The sequence below is a fragment of the Hyperoodon ampullatus genome, assembly GCF_949752795.1.
Source record: "Hyperoodon ampullatus genome assembly, chromosome: X".
Taxonomy (NCBI): Eukaryota; Metazoa; Chordata; class Mammalia; order Artiodactyla; family Ziphiidae; genus Hyperoodon; species Hyperoodon ampullatus.
Window position 1 is genome coordinate 99,397,042 of NC_136913.1, and position 14,159 is coordinate 99,411,200.

Here is a 14,159-nt window from a genome sequence, read left to right on the forward strand (position 1 = left end):
GCTTAGTCATTTTTTTCTACCTATGAAAAAGTAGGCAAATAATAGTATGACCAAGCAAAATGCTAGAAAAAAAGAAAATGTTACTTTGTGTCAAAACATGGCTGTAATTAGCAATCAAAATTTACTGCATTTTTTCTGAAAGTTTTAACAAGGAATATCTTTGGTTCTCTCTGTCTCAGATTTTGGAACTACTCCACCTACCTTTTCCTTGGCAACCTCATGTTGCTCATCTAAAGAAAAAAATAATAAGATAATTCATGAAATTATTTATTTTCCTTCACTCTTGAAAGCATGAGGAAGAATTTATTTTATTCTGTAATTTTTTCTTGGCTTCCATTTACTAGCAATTTCCACATGGTGAAATCCAGGTGTTTTACATAGAATTTCTTTATTATTGTAGACACCCAAAATAAATTCCATCTGCTTGGGCTTTATAAAACCATGGATTACATGTGTTCCAAGCTCAGTTTATTTCATTCCATGACTAAATATTCATTGGACAGTTTTAGGGTAGAAATGTCCAACAAAAAATATACGGACAGATCAGAGGAACATATTATTGCCTACTGAACACAATTTTGCATGCTTAACTACCCCATCTATTCTGTTTTTTCATAAACCTAGTCTAGCCCAGTCATTTTTAATTTACTTCCATCCCTTTCTCATTCTTTTTAGGCCATCTCCCAAATTAGTCACTTTAGAAATCATAGCCAACTCAAGATGATTTATGAGAAATACACAGATAGGGAATCGTGTAGTCAGCAAGGTGATTAATTTTTGGATGTAATAATTTGCTACTTCTTGAAATAATTCATTTTCTCAATAAATGTAGTTTTCTTTCTCTGTCACTTTTGATCTAATTCAATATATCTCTCTTGCTATGTTTACCAAGGATCTAAATTTTTCCATCATGAAATAAAATCACAATTATTTGGATTATTCATGCTACTTTGGGAGATTTTTCTTCTTATTATGAGTTGCTTTCTATATAGGTGAAGTATTTATTTGGCACATCGAATAAACAAAATTTATTTCAATTATCCAAATATACCTTTAGATATATGTATCTAATGTATATGCTCAGATTTTTGCATTATCTCAATATTTATGAAATCGTAATCATTTCCAAAATGTCCCTTGTACAAATGATAATGTCTTTCCTTGTATAAGTGGATTTCTGATTGATCCTGGAAGGAATGCTGTGCAGTTTTATGATGAAATCAGGAGCATATTTGATACTAATAAAATGGTCAATGTTTCAACTCAGGATCTAGACTTTGGATTTTCCTCCAGGATGTAATTAAGAAACTCTCCCCCTATTAAGACAGTGCTGACCTCTAACATGTTTCCAAAACAAAGACAGTAGAATCTCATTTGAAGGAGAAAAATGTGTGTGCTTTGTAGAATAATTCAAACACATGTATCATATCAGCTCTGATGTCAGCATTAACTAATGGGAGATTTTTTTTGTAAGCATACAAATAAATGAACATTATCAGAGCAGAACATTTCTTTCTTAATACAAAAAATTATTTTTTATAATTTTATGTGTTTTATGAGACTAATATTCAGTAATAGTCACATTTATTACTTTTCCTTGAGCAGCTTCCTGGGAAGTAATGCATTCAAAACGATAGCATCTGTGATTTATGTACATCATTACATATTTTCTGAAAATTGGTGCATTCAGTTGACTGCAGGCTTAATTTTAAGCTATTAAGAGAATTTTCTTTATGGATGACTTTTTGTAGGAACAAATGAAAAAAAATACAGTTATCTTTTAACTGTTTGGTTTGTAAGAAATAGTTTTATATCTCTGAATGTTGAGTCCTTAGATTATTTGCAAAGCCTTAATGAGTCGCAAAGTTCTAGTTGAGGAATAATCTTAGGTTGTTCTTGACCCCCTGGTTTAACTAACAATGTAGTCTTCTACAATTGTCACCTTACACTGAATATTTTAAGAATCATATCTTTGCTATGGACTCTGCCAGGTGCTTTGTCTATTACTTCATTTCTTTACTTTCTCATCCCCATTCTAACTTGCTTAGTCATGATGAATAACATATTCTGAACTCAGCGCATCTTCTAGGCAGCAATCCAGTGACTTCCTCCCCTCAGGTTATTTGCCCTGAGTATATTCAACATTCACTTTTCTAAGCTCTGTGTTTTCTGAGGACACTCAAAAAGTCTTAAATTTGTGGAGAAAATAATTCCGCTGAGCAAGTATCAGCAAAGATAAGCGCTTGCTATGAATTTTTCATATAAGATTATGAACCCTTTGTTGATAAGGGCTGTGTTTTATTTATTTGTTGGTCCCCAGAAGTCTGCCATCATGTGCCTGGCACATAGCAAACAATGAATTGAGTGAGCTTGTTGGTATGAACATTTCTGTGAATAATTTGTTTCCTTTACAAAATGACATTAATTATTTTCTGCAATATTAAGAATTGGTATTTGTAATGTTAAAAATGCCTTCTTGAAATTGTTTTTCCAGCTTTTAATCTTTGGACAAAATAGGTATTATCTATGTTTCATATATTGGGCAAATCAAGGCACTTGACAGAGGATACAATGAGGAATGATAGGATCATTTGTTGTCAGTCAGTGCTTCATTGTGTTGAATGCTAACATGGTATTCTCTAAGTAGCCTTTTAAACTTCCTCTAATAACATTATGATCTTTGAAAACAAACTTTTGAAAAGTGTTCCTGGAAAAGATGAGCAGAAAGTATCAGACATTGTTATCTGTGTGCTTTTGAGAATATTATTTTATATATCAAATAATGTTAGAACAAGCTTAAATAGTTTCTCTAGTCTACCTAAAGTTGGCATTACAGTTCAATGTCAGTATTCTTCACCAAACATATTTTTTGTTAAATTATGTATTTGAATAAGGATGCAGTCAAAATACTTGCACATGTGCTTTAGATTACTTAATGTCACCAGTTAATTTAAGATGATATATCAGGGTGATTTGTACTAGTAAGATAATTCCAGATAAGAAAAATGCAGCTTCCCAAACTAATTTTTTATTCATATTTGGACTCCTCATTCTTAAATTGATATGGTAGATTAAAAATAAGTAATCAAGGACTTCCCTGGTGGCACAGTGGTTAAGAATCCGCCTGCCAATGCAGGGAACATGGGTTCGATCCCTGGTCCAGGAAGATCCCACATGCCCCAGAGCAACTAAGCCCATGTGCCACAACTACTGAGCCTGTGCTCTAGAGCCCGTGAACCACAACTACTGAGCCCACATGCTACAACTACTAAAGCCCGCACACCTAGAGCCTGTGCTCCACAACAAGAGAAGCCACGCAATGAGAAGCCCATGCACCACAACAAAAAGTAGCCCCCACTCGCCACAACTAGAGAAAGCCCGTGCACAGCAACGAAGGCCCAATGCAGCCAAAAATACATACATAAATAAATAAATATAAAAAATAAAAATAAGTAATCAATACAGTGACTTCATAGAAGACTGCTCATATATTTCATAAGAACTTTGGAAATCAGACTTTCTCTTCCAAGTCGTAATCATGATTTTTCGTTAAAAATTCATATTCAGTATGGAAGAAAAATATGGGGCAGTTATAAATTTGTCTGAAAATATATTATATTCCTAGTATTCAAGAACATCTTAGTAGTAATAGTCGTAGTAGTCATATTATTCCGTATTCATTCCCATGGTCGGTTTAAAACCAACATCGCCTATTTTCTTGGATTATGCTCTCCCATCTTTGTAGTAAAAGTTGGCTGAAATGGAAGGTTAAAAAATAAAACAAAACAAAGAGAAAATTCATCAAAACTGGATACAGAATTTCCCAAAGAAATCTAAGGGTATTCAATGAGAGTTGATTTTTTTAAATACTGTCCCAAGTCATCAGCAATTCTTAGACCATAACCTGCTTCTTTTTTACTCTCCTTTTATTTTTTGAGACAATAACCATAAAACCCAATATGGAAAGTGACCCTATGGGTGCAACCACAAAGTTTCAGTGAGAAAATCATTGTTAAATTACTTGCAAGAATCTCCAAATTCCTGGTACCAACAGTAGACATCAGTGTCCTCCACAACTCCAGTTACATCCAGGTCAAGCCAAAGTAAGATTTTAAAGACTCTAAGCACTGAAAAGATTATGGTGCCTTCCCAGATAACACTTAGAGCACCAGGAAGGCAAAATAAAAATTTTAAACAAATAAGGCAACATAATTTAAGCATATTTTTAATGATTGATTAAATATTGCATAAACTCAGTGCAGAGACAAAATATTCCTTTACCTGAGACCTTATGGCTGCTGGGAGGGTTTCTTTTAATTATCCCTAGCACACTAAAACAAGGAAGACTTATTCTAGCTAGAACTATCTATTAATTTGATTTTTCTCAAATATATTCTGTAATATATGTTATGTTTATGCTTTCTAGGACCGCTAGGATTATACTGTGTTCCAAGAAATGTTTTTGTTCTCCTTTGCTTTACAGACTCTCTTTCAAACCTCACTAGTAGCACAACGTCCTCTATTTCTAACCAATAATTTAGAAATTACTGCTGGATCCTGGGAATGAGGGGTTGCAGAGGGATAGAAAAGCTTGAAGTATTTCTTATTTTAATATTTTCAGTTAATTTCACAGCTTCCCACTAAAGCTTTAAAGTTAAAAGGCAAGGATTATTGATACCTTGCCTCTCTTTAGGCTTGTTATCTAGAAGATTGTATCTTTTGGCCTTTTAAAAATAAGAGTTTCCTGTCTGCAATATCATCCCCTAAGGGAAGTTTGTCATACAAAGCAATTATTTGATTTGCTAATGCCCTTAGAAGTTTCACATATTCTTAACAATGAAAACGATTATTTAATGAGGAAATTTTAAATAGAAACTATCTTTTAGTTGCATTACAAACTCCTAAAGTGAACCATGAAAAAGAAAATATGCCAATAATTGTATGATGGGAACATAGGCCTAGTTCTGGGTTTTGTTTTGTTTTTGATACTAGACTCAGATTCCTTAGGTGAGATTAGGATTGGGAGTTTTAAAATATGTTTGTTTGTGTGTGAGTGGGGACAAGAGACAACAGAGAAAGAAAGCTCTTTAACTTTCCTAATGCTGAATATCTATGTTTCCTAAATAATCAGCTCACTGTCCTACTGCTCTATCTCACAATCAATTATCTTCAACCTCATCATGTTTCTCTCCCTTTACCTCCACAAATTCATTGTAATAAACACAAGGAAGTCATTTTAAAATAGTGTATTATATAATTCCTAGCACCATGATCTTTATTCACTGAAAAATTATGAAGAGCTATGAATTTTTAATAGCAGAATTACAAAAATTAAGTTTTTTCCCAGTCAATAGTAAACACTAGCTGGGAACCACCAGTGCTATGCAAATAGTAGCTACAGTGAACAAATAATTCCTCCGAGGTTTTGTAAACTTTTCAATTTGGTTAATTGAACAATAGAGTTATGTGTTCACCCTGACTCCCCAAACTCAGTAGGAGATTTAATATGAGTGCATTTGTCTTGCACGTTGCAAATAAGAAGTGCCAGATAAATGCACCACGATAATAATAATGATGAGCTGCAGTGAAGCTTAGTGTCATTTAATTATATCTTAAGAGTTGATTTAGCAAACTTTCCTCTTTTCATTAACATCAGGAATCATATATTCACACTAGGAAACAAACGAATGTCACTAACCAAACAATTTTGTTCAAGTAGCATACTTTCAAGTCAATTCTTCAAAGGCATATAATGGAGCATACTTCATACAGTGTTGAACAAGATTATATAAGCATTAGTCCTCCCTGACTTCAAGTAAGACCACACCCTAAGCTCACTAGAAAAAACTGAAATACGTCCGTTTTCTAAAAGCTGAGATAAAATATGATTCACTGGTACCTCTTGTTAACTACAACAGTCAGGTCACACATCATCACTTGCAGTATAGTGACTTCTAGGGTATACCTGTATCTACTTTACCCTTCTTTTCACCCGTACTTGGAAATAAAATCTGTATCTAATCAATAGCACCTACTAAGATGATGTTTCTAATTTACTGAGAAACCAGTAAGTATTTGCAGAAGAAAAAAGAAGTCTTACATATGCTACTGAAAATCATGAAATTAAGTGTAGCATTTACCTATACCATTTGGGGGTGGAAAATAAGTTTAGAAACTCTGATACAATGCCAAGAATCCATAAAGATGGACTGTAATAGCAGTTACAGGTGCAAAACTGAATGAAAGTACATTCCTAACAGGTTTTTTTTTTTCATTTATCTTAAGTTCAATTTGAGAGTGGTTTTATTTTCATTGTTTTGGACTCTTAAAGATTTGTGACACAAGAGGAAAAGGATTTGATGATTACTGATAAAACTATACAGTGTTGATTATTCTTCTTGTTCATTGTTCTTCTGTTTCCTTAGAGCATGAATTCTCTGTGGGCTTAGCATTTGCCCTCTTATTATATAAACCCTAAGGAGAAGAAAATGATGTCTTGTTCATAGTAGTTGCTTATTAATGGCTTTCTGTGAGGTTTCACTGTGGGGAAAGGAATTAAAAACTTAATAATCCTGCTAGTTCTGAGCAGTTTAGAGCACAGGAGATATTTAAAGTTTTATGGCATTCTCCTGGGATGCCATCATCTCTTTGGCTTTCCTCACATTTAAGATTTTAATTGCCTCAGTGTTTCAATAACAATTACAGCCTATTCAGAATTCTTCTTTTCATGATCTGACAGCTCTGAGTTCTAAATTCTGGGAATCTTTCCTGAAGTAGGTTATATTTGTTCTCCAAAGTCTCAGAGGAATATCACTCTGTGCACTATGCGATCAATTTCCCATTTACTTGCTTTGGAGCCATCAGTCTTTTACCTGATTCTGTATATTAAGCAAGCAAAGCTTTTCAATGTTTCCATTTCCTTTTGTGCCACTAATCTAACAATGTACTGACTTGATCACTTGATTTCTTAGTCCACATCAATCCAAATAAAATGCCTTCTGCTTTTTTTGGCATAAATTTAATTCAATTCTTATTCATGCTTCTTCAAATCCAATAAAACTTCTCTATTAAGATGGATTGTGACAATGTACAACTTCTAATTTTTTCCCATTTTGAGCCTGATTTTCCCATTTCTATCAAGGAGAATGCCAGAAAAAATGAGTTAAATAAATTAAAGGTTTTAAACCCATTGACCTAACAAGGAGAACAAGACTTCGCCTGCTACATCTTGTGATTCTTCTGTTCCTTGCCTCTATTCTCTTCTAGTCATTTTTCTGAGGCTCTACTTTTTGCCCATGCCATCACCCTCACTCTTCTACCTTTCCTGATATATCACAATCATCCCTACTCCTCACACTTTGATTGTTTGCTCATGTCTCTGCCCCTATAATAACTGAACATTTTCCCCATGCCTCTTATATTAACTGTATTGATTAACTGTATGTTTTCTATTGCTGTGTAACAAATTACCAAAAACCTAGTGGTTTAAAACCATACCCATTTATTAGTTCACAGCTTTGTAGGGCAGAAGTCCAGGGACCTCCCCTGGATTCCCTGCTTAAGTTCTCAAATGGCTGAAGTCCACGTGTCTGCTGGGTTGAGCTCTTATCTGGAAGCTCTGGAGAAGAATCTGCTTCCAGGCTCATTCAGATTGTTGGCGGAATCCAGTTCCTTAGGGCTGTATGACTGTAGTCCCTATTTTCTTGCTGGCTGCCAGCCGTAAGCCACTCTCTGCTCCTCGAGGAAACCCACATTCCTTGTCACATGGCCCTCTCTATCTTCAAAGCCAGCAACTGCATATAGAATCCTTTTCATGCTTCAATTCTCTTCATTTACAAACTAGAGAAAATTATCAACTTATAAAGCACTAATAGGATGAGATTAGGTCCACCTGGATGATATCTCTTGCTGTATAAAGCAACAAACTCATGGAAGTGATATCTCATATTTACATGTTCCAGTCACACTTAAAAGGAGGGAATTATGCAAGGGTGAGTGTCACTGAGGTCATTCTAGAAGATTTGCCTACCATGCTAACCCACTATCATGGAAAGCCTTCTAGTGCCTTTCAAAATTTTTTGATTAAAAAAAAAAATTTTTTTTGATTGATATCCACAGTATTGAAATACATTGTAGTGTGAAACTCGGAACACACACATACACAGTTTCACAAAAGAGTATTCTTACTGTGTGCAATAAATGATGTTATTTTCTATTTCATAAAAAGAAAAGATTGCTTTAACCTACTAAATTTAGGGCAAAACTTTTTTTAGCCAAATTGGGAAAAACAGTCACTTTTGTTTCTCTTTTTGGAAACCCATTTGTAATTTTGGTGATCTGCAAAATTGATCTATGAAAATTGGAATGAGATAACATTTGAAGTGAGCTCTTTTATTTTTAATAGTAACTTATCCTATTCTCCTTTTATATTAGTATTTTTGCCATGTGCACATGGAATTACTTTTCATGTAAAGAAAGAGGATTAGGAATTCAATATGTAGATTGTTGTATTTAGGTAGGAGCATTTTATTCTGTGTAAAAACCACCATACGGCCTACCAATATAAATGACTTTTTTAGTAGTTATTGTGGTAGTCACTAGATGGCAGATGTGTATTGCCCAAAATAAAAGGTGCCCACAGAAGGGAGTCTATTTATTAAGTATTAGAATTCTACCTCAGACATTCTATGGAATCTTGAGATTGTTCAACAATAAAGCAAGACCTAACATGGTATAATTTAATGTCCTCCAGTTTTCTTTGAGCAATATTTATAATAGCTTTTTCTTTTATTTTAAGCTATGGCTTTTTAATATACTCATCTTGCAACCCCAGCACTATAAATGGATTTGGATCTGCTAAACTTGAGACTGACAATTTTTTTCCAATAACCTTGTAACCAAATGAAAAACTGGCATAGCATGAATCCTTCAGATCCCAGTTAATTGTTACTTCTTTAAAAGGCATATTTGACCAACCAATATAAATTAAACTCGCTCCTAGCACCCTATCCTTTCCTTTCTTAGCACCAATCACAACCTCCAATGATATGGAATTGGTGTGATTTTTCATACAAAGTCTGTTATACGCAATAGACTTTCTTCTCCATACAAAAAAAGGATGTCTGTTTTGCCTGTCACCATGTCACCAGCACCTAGCATAGTGCCTGACACATAAAAGGCCCTCAATTAAGGCTTAGGCAATAAATTAATGATGGATATGAGTGTGGATTCTTTTCTTTTTTCCTCATGAAGTGCTTTTTTGTTAGAGACCTTGCTTTTTCTCAGGGAGTACCAAGGCTAAAGTGAATCACCTTTACTGTCGTTGCAAAAAGAAGGCAACTACTTTAAGGTATAGTTTCAAAGTCTGCCTGTGCAACTTTTTAATTAAAATGTTGATTTTTTTAAAAATCCTTTCATGCATATAATTTTCATGGAGGAAGAGAAGAAATATCAAATTGCTAGCCAATGTGTACTTTCTTGAAACTGTATTTTCTGTGATCCATCTGATTTTATATGACTGCCAGTTCCCTCATTAACATAAAAGGTTACTGCCACAGATATTGGTCTGTTGCATTTCTTATGATTCAATATGAATTTCTTGGCAAGGAAAGCATGAGTCTACAGATTTGAAAGTATATATAATATCAGCATAATAAATGTTTCATTTCAATCTAGCAGTTTATACTGTCAGGTGATTTTGTACTCATTCATAATTCTTTTTCTTTTATAATAACATAAGTAATATAATGAAGCATTGAATTATTCCTTGAAGTGGAATATGAATTATGCTGAGTGTAAATAGGACTGACATGCTACTCTAAATCATTATGAATAGATGTGAAGGCATGTGATTGTACCTGCCTTTGTGAATAAAAAAATGCATTCTGTCATATTTTAAAGTTTGATGGACATAATACACCTTCCCTAATTCACTGGCTCTTCATTTTATTATTGTTGTTTTATTAGAATAACAAATTCCCTGCTGAAATAGAGGCCTCAAGAATGTTTTGCTGATGAGCTTTGAATCCATATAAAGACTTCAAATAGATTGGACATGCTCATTTTTTCTACATCTGCTTGCCCTGATTTTTTTGAACTTGAAAGTAAAAATAACCCAGTTATTTGACTCTTTTATGCTCATTTCAAGATTTAAGAGCAAAAAAGAATTGTGATCTGTTAAAATCGGTTTGCATAAATACACTCTCCAGTTGGCTTAATCCTCTTTAAAACAGGCTTGGGCTTCCCTGGTGGCGCAGTGGTTGAGAGTCCACCTGCCGATGCAGGGGGTGCAGGTTCGTGCCCCGGTCCGGGAGGATCCCGCATGCCGCGGAGCGACTGCGCCCGTGAGCCATGGCCACTGAGCCTGCGCGTCTGGAGCCTGTGCTCCGCAACGGGAGAGGCCACAACAGTGAGAGGCCCGGGTACCGCAAAAAAAAATTAAATAAAAATAAATAAATAAAATAGGCTGGATTATAGTACCATCTTATGCTGAAATCTATAGTTTTTGGTAATCCAGTCAAAAGAAAAGTAGTAACCAAATGATCACGTATAATTTATTTAAAAAATTATTATATGGTAATAAATTGAAATGTAATCAATCAGTGCTTTAAAAAAATAAGATTTTAAGATTTGTCCAGGCTGTTTTTTCCTAGAATTTATTAAAAACAACCAAACCAAACAAAAAAGAGTTCAACTGCTGTTGTATATATAGAGAAATTCAAACTGTCAATGAATACCAGCCAGCCACCCTAACTTAACTCAGAAAAAAATCTCCAAGAACTAGTTATCCTTAAAACTTCAACTCAAAAAGCTCAAGACTATTTTTGAGTGCTTACTATATGTATGCTTAAAAAATGATGAAGTGATAGAAACTTCTTAAAGGAATTTTTACTCAAAATATTATTACAGACATTTAAATTAAAAACATATCTATCATATTTTATAAAGATGTATTAATAGTGCATTGTTTCAATGGGACTATAACCCTAAAGATCTAAACATCACTTTAAAAACCTGCAGAAAAGGCCCATCAGTTTGAAAGCATGTGCTTTTATAGTAAACCATCATGATTGTTCAGTTACCACTTTCCCTTGAATGGATTGCCAAAAGCTAACGATTTCAGCTCAGGATGGTACTATAATCCAGAGGATTATAAAGAAGATGAAGCTGACTGGAGAGCGTATTTATGCTGAACCTGCTACTAAAGAGTGATTTTTTTCACTATCAGAAATAATTTCTCCTTCTGACTGTCCATTTATTCCCATATTTCAGTTCATGGCTTATGTGAGTGATTTTCTTTCCCTACCTGTGTAAATTCTGAGTGTTTGTGTATCTCCTCATTTGAGTATCATGGAAACCCTGTTGATTTCAGTTCTAGTCAGGCTTGAATACAGTCAATTCAGTCTTTCTGTCAACTTTGCCCTTTTTTTGAAAGTAACACTACTTATACATAAATGTATTATAACCATTTCTAACTGGCATGCCTCCCAATCTTTGAAGACAAAGAAAAAACTCTAGATGAAATAAATGTTTATTGTGAGTTGTTTCATTACGAATATATTGTATTAGAGTTGCATATTAGGAAATCAATCAACCTTAACTAAAATAGTTTGGTACCTAATCATGTTACTCTGACCATGATTTTAAAATAATTAGATGATTCTATTGACTAATTTTAGAAAGTGCACTTACTCACTAAATCAACATACCTCTTTAATATCTGCCAATCATTTAGCTTTTTACAGAGCAATTTCACATTTATCAGCTTTTTGGCTACACACTAGATTTAAAAAGGCACAGAAGGATTAAATGAGTTGCCCAAAGTTATAAAGTTCAGAAGTAAAAGCTGTACTCAACTTTCTGTCTTTGGACTGCAAAACTCAGTGCTCATTCAAATGCAGCATACTTCTGTCTTCCTTTAATAACAGTTAAAGTCAGCTTATCCCAGTATTTTACGCACCTTATCTTAAAAGTTTAGAGACATAATGTCCTCCAAAAGTTGGTTACCTGACTCAAAAATTTTAGCTTCACGTGAAATGGACAAAAGACTTTCTATGCGTACTTAACTATGTGACCCAGAGGGAGAAAGCATTATTTGGCAACTCTTAAAGTATAATAGAACACTTTATTGCTTGAAAGGAGTCTCTGCTTTCAAAACTACTAGTGCAATTAGTTTTATAAGATGAAAGGCAGTGTCATCATGTGAATCACTTGGGTTAATCCTAGTGCACCAAAGCTAAAAGCTATCTTTCTTGCTATTTAAAACCTTCCTAGTGGAGTTTTATTTTGCCTATAATTGTGTCAATTATGCTAAATTCAAAAACTGTATTAAACTAATAATCTAGGACTGTTGGTTGGTGGGATTATCTCCATACTACTTGTTTGAATACATAAACTAGTGTGTTTTCCAACAGAACAAAATTGCCTTCTTTACATTTTTACTCTAGTCATGGAAGTGTTACTTGTATCTAAAACTCACTTTGTCCCCTTGCTATTGTTGTCAGTAAATTAAATGATCAAGAAAGCAACTGTGAGACTTAACAAAGTTTTGCATAAACACTAACTTATGTTTGAGAATAGCCCTGCCAGCTATTCCTGAAGAGTTAGTCCCTGAAACAGTATGCATAACACAACCATGTGGGGCTTCCAGACGTACAGGAATTAATACAGATTTGAAAACAATTTTCTTTCCCCTTCTTCCTTCTGTTCCCTTCCTCTCTCTCTTCCTCCCTCCCTCCTTCCCTTTCTCCCTTCTCTTTTTCTTCCTCTCCTTCCTTTCTTCCTTTTTTCTTTCTGCCTTTCTGCCTGACTTCCTTTTTTTGAATATTTGAAGAGTGAGGTGTTCAGGAATGCATTCCAAAGTAGCTTTCTACTGCATTTAATTGTGTAGTCTATGACATTTCCTTCACTTCTTTTATTTAAAGGGAGGATATGAGACATTGGTACTAAACATTATGCATAAACTAGTGAGACTTTAAACATCTGTGACTTTTAGAGGCCCTTTGCTCTTGGTAAGGCTCAGCATCAAAGGACTGGAAAGAGAATAGACTTGCTTCTAATCTTGGCACCAACAAAAATTAACATAAGGACATTAGATAAGTCATTTATCTCTTCTGGATCAGTTGCTTCAACTGTCAAAACAGGAAGTTGGATGGTCTTTCAGTGTTCCCTTCAATACCTTTCCTGAGAGTATACTTATTAGACATAGAAATTGACAGGTACAATGTTCAACTTGGAGAATGTAATAGTTTCTTATAGGAATCAAAGAACCACTGTAAGGGTTGGTGGTACAAAGTGAAAGAGTACAGACATTGGAATGAACAATTTTGAAACTGAATCCATCTCGACCACTTACTATCTATATGTGATATTTTAACATCTCAATTTATTTTTTAATTTGGCATTGCATTGTTGTCATGGCCAAGATTAAGTGAGAAAAACTATATGAAGTATTTCTCACAGAATTTGGCATATAATAATAAATTAGTAAATGGAAACAATTATTATGCATCCCCTTTTCATATTCTTTATTTATAAATTTATTTATATTTTATTTACTTATTTTTGGCTGCTTTGGGTCTGTTGCTGCACGTGAGCTTTCTCTAGTTGCTGGGAGCGAGGGCTACTTTTCATTGTGGTGCACGTGCTTCTCACTGCGGTGGATTCTCTTGTTGCGGAGCATGGGCTCTAGGCACGCGGCCTTCAGTAGTTGTGGCACGTGGGCTCAGTAGTTGTGGCACATGGGCTTAGTTGCTCCGCGGCATGTGGGATCTTCCCGGACCAGGGCTTGAACCCGTGTCCCCTGCACTGTCAGGCAGATTCTTAACCACTGTGCCACCAGGGAAGTCCCTCATATTCTTTTCATGCTGAGAAATTTCTACAGGGATTACTCCATCAGGAAGATCCTTTACTCTCTCTACATATCTTAGGGTGACAAATGGTGACTTAGATACTAATATTTCCCAGGGTATATCACAATGACAGATTCAGTGGCATGAACTTTATAAAGTTCTGTACTGAGATTTTCTCTACTGCCAGATGCAAAATATCAAGCCAAAAGGTACGTGGGAAGCTGATGAATAAATTTCCACAAATATTGGCAAGAGCTGAGTACTTGTTTTATGAATGTAAATTCTCAGTTTTTGGCAAGTTAATTGCAA